We start from the raw sequence: 3,665 nt of genomic DNA on the forward strand, positions 1-3,665 counted from the left end.
TATCGTGTCACCATAACACTTTTGTAACATTTTTAATGTGTCGGAACACTTAATTTCATTTTTATAGCAAAATTTAATGCAAGAACGTTGTTCAAGTTTTGAATCCATTGTAAAAATCGCCGCGACGTAAAAACTTGATGTAAAGAAATCACTGTCTTAAAGGTAAAATGAACAGCTGATAAGCAGAAGCTTGTCATGGGTGTCCGTAACAGTGCTGCCAACGTGACACAAACAACAGAATTCTAAACCGATAAGCCCGCGAGGTTTAAATTAAAAATTCCGGTTATTTTTTGATCATGGTATGTCTTCGTATTATCAATATAGTAATACAATATTAATAGTATATTATATAATATATTTTATATGTCAGTGTCTGCTGGACATTCTGTTTCTTTCTTTTCTTCCGCACTCGATTCGCTTTCTGCAGCAGCACTTTCAGAAGTGCTTTCGTATTCTTTTTTCTTACTATTGGCGTATCTGAAAAAAAAATTGAAACAATAGTCGATTTTAAGAAAATATACTATATTGAAAAACAAGAAATCGTTAATATTTACTTTTTTAAACGAAAAGTGGCCTGAGCCAACCACGGACCCGTCCAAAAATTTTATCATTCACATGTGGACAATCCTTAGCTACTATCTCTGTAAAATAATACATGTATTATTAATACATGTATTTTCTTGAATGCTTAATTGCATCAACAGAACTAGGCAGTCAAAAAATGTTTTTTACTTTGTATGATAATAATAAGCATAGGAAGTAATAAGAAAAGTTGAAGCTTGTGTTCATTTCTTTGCAATTAATGTACAAAAAATTGTATATTTCCAGCTATCTGACTGGCTAGCATTTTTAATTTATTGGAATAGATCCTAATTATGAAATAATACAATTTTATCGATCATTGTTTTATTTTGTTCGAGTTTACTTACCAAGCAGAGATGAAGAGAAGATTCAACGATTAAATTAAAACGACGTTACTGAGAAAGTCGGCACGTTTTTATCAGATCCTCAGGCTCTCGATCGGGATCAAAATCTTCGTCGAAACCACACACACATCACTTGTTGGCGCACACCACGTGCTATGCTGTGCTATGGCGGAAATTATTATTATAAATTATTATTATATTATGGCGGAAAAATCTCTTTGCAAGAGGAGTGTATGCCAGTCTAAGACAATGGTAGATCGATACGTCCGGAAAGGCTCCTCTTTCCGTCGTGAAATTGTTCAAAAATCTCTACGTTATTACGTCCGACCGGCGGCTCAACAAAGACTTAACTCGGAAACATCAAAACACTCAACTTTCTGCAAAGCTAATACCTCACGACCACGCGTGTCTATCGACCGTAGAGCATAGTTGCAAACTCGAGCCGGCTAGCACCGAGAGCACCGAGGTGTTGGGAGCCACTGGGAACACGCACACAAGCGAGAACCGCTGTCCGTGTGCGTGGAACGGACGGCGGTTCTCGCTTGTGTGCGTGTTCCCAGTGGCTCCCAACACCTCGGTGCTCTCGGTGCTAGCCGGCTCGAGTTTGCAACTATGCCGTAGAGTCGACAACAAAAGAACGATAAAGCCCGTTCTACATTGATCGCAAGCGCAAACGCAAGGATTAGATCTTGTAGAATTGACCAATCACGCTGGTCAATTGGCTGATTTGATCAATACGATTAGTCAATTCTACGAGATCTGTTCTTTGCGTTTGCGCTTGCGATCAATGTAGAACAGGCTTAAGACATATATGTGATACTTCTATATCGCTAGTACGGTGCCGACCTGAAGCCCAAACTTTACGGTGCAGACAATATAGTAGCCTCTCTCTCGCGCAAGGTCCAGCTGCTTTGTGCGCATGCGGTGAACATTCAAGCACGCTTGGGCATTTCTCTTTCTCGCGTTCTTTCCATATATATAATACTTTTATATTGCTAGTCGCGTATCTTCGCAATGAGAGGCACGAGGCCCGAGAAAGAGAGACGCACGAAGTCCAAATATTGGCATAGATAGTCGAGCGTCATTATGAACAGGCGTGTCTACTAAGCGAGTGCGAGCGAGACAAAGCATTGGAAAGTGAGAGAAAGAACGCGAGAAAGAGAAATGCCCAAGCGTGCTTGAATGTTCACCGCATGCGCACAAAGCAGCTGGACCTTGCGCGAGAGAGAGGCTACTACATTGTCTGCACCGTAACGTTTGGGCTTCAGGTCAGCACCGTACTAGCAATATAGAAGTATTACATATATGGGCTTAAAACGCCTCACTAACAATGGCTCATGGCTGCGTGCTGCGTTCCGTTTTATGCATGTGCGCGCCATAGACTTATATAATAGACGGAACATTTATATGACAAAGTTGAGAACAACATTAAAGGACAGAGATAGTGCTGGAGTAGTTGTCTCTCTCTCTTAAGATAAGATGATGGGGAACCAATCATCTCACAAGTCTATGCTATCACCTTTCACTATCACTTTCTCTCAACTGACTCTCGAACTCTATCTTCGTTGCTCTCGGCCTGCCGTGGCCACCAATCAACTCACTGCTAGAAAAGAAGAGAACTACTCCACGACTATTTCTGTCTCTTTTAACGAAGACTTCAGCACCTCTTACACGAATGTTCCGTCTATTATATAAGTCTATGGTGCGCGCTTAATCTAGAGCAGCCGTGGCTAATCGCGTATCTTCGCAATGAGAGGCACGAGGCCCGAGAAAGGGAGACGCACAAAGTCCAAATATGGGCATAGATGGTCGAGCGTCATTATGCGCGGCGCATCTACCAAGTGAGTGCGAACGAGACAAAGCATTAGAAAGTGAGAGAAAGAACGCGAGAAAGAGAAATGCGCAAGCGTGCTTGAATGTTCACCGCATGCGCACAAAGCAGCTGGAGAGAGAGGCTACTATATTGTCTGCACCGTAACGGTGAGCTTCAGGTCGGCACCGTACTAGCAATATAGGAGTATTACATATATGATCTAGAGCATATGCATAGACTTATATAATAGACGGAACATTCGTGTAAGAAGAGCTGAAGCTTCGTTAAAAGAGACAGAAATAGTCGTGGAGTAGTTCTCTTCTTTTCTAGCAGTGAGTTGATTGGTGGCCGAGGAAGTGGCCGAGAGCAACGAAGATAGAGTTCGAGAGTCGATTGAGAGAAAGTGATAGTGAAAGGTGATAGCATAGACTTGTGAGATGATTGGTCCCCCACCGCTCTTATCGTAAGAGAGAGAAACAACTACTCCAGCACTATCTCTGTTCTTTAATGTTGTTTTCAACTTCGTCATATAAGTGTTCCGTCTATTATATAAGTCTATGAGAATATTAACGTGTACTATATAAATAGATGCGCATATGCATGAAACAGGACGCATTCAATTGTAAGATTTTCTGTTGTGACTGGTCTCTTCCTGTAGATTTACTAAAAGAGGCCAATCACAGCAGAAACTCTTACAACAGTTGCAAAGCAGTTTATTCTGCTAAACGCGGCCATGCAGACTTGCTTCACACGCATGCGCTTGATAAATAGAAAAAAAATCCAGATCGCAATAATAAAATATTTATAATTAAGAATTGAAATTTTTCAATTTAAAAAACTCACGTGAAAAATTTACACGTGAACACACACACACACACACACACACATATATGTATATATAGAGTTTAATATAATATACATATATA

General features: G+C 40.7%; 1 long non-coding RNA gene across 1 annotated transcript; it reads right to left on the minus strand.

Moving 5' to 3' along the window:
- Positions 1 to 462: 462 nt before the first annotated feature.
- LOC109860051 lies at positions 463 to 1,385 on the minus strand. The gene is made up of 3 exons (XR_002250772.1): positions 930 to 1,385; positions 555 to 641; positions 463 to 477 (listed from the first exon to the last, which is right to left on the minus strand). It is a non-coding gene; the product is annotated as an uncharacterized LOC109860051 (long non-coding RNA).
- Positions 1,386 to 3,665: the final 2,280 nt, after the last annotated feature.

This window comes from Pseudomyrmex gracilis, unplaced genomic scaffold (genome assembly GCF_002006095.1).
Source record: "Pseudomyrmex gracilis isolate BER0280 unplaced genomic scaffold, ASM200609v1 scaffold_320, whole genome shotgun sequence".
Lineage (NCBI taxonomy): Eukaryota > Metazoa > Arthropoda > Insecta > Hymenoptera > Formicidae > Pseudomyrmex > Pseudomyrmex gracilis.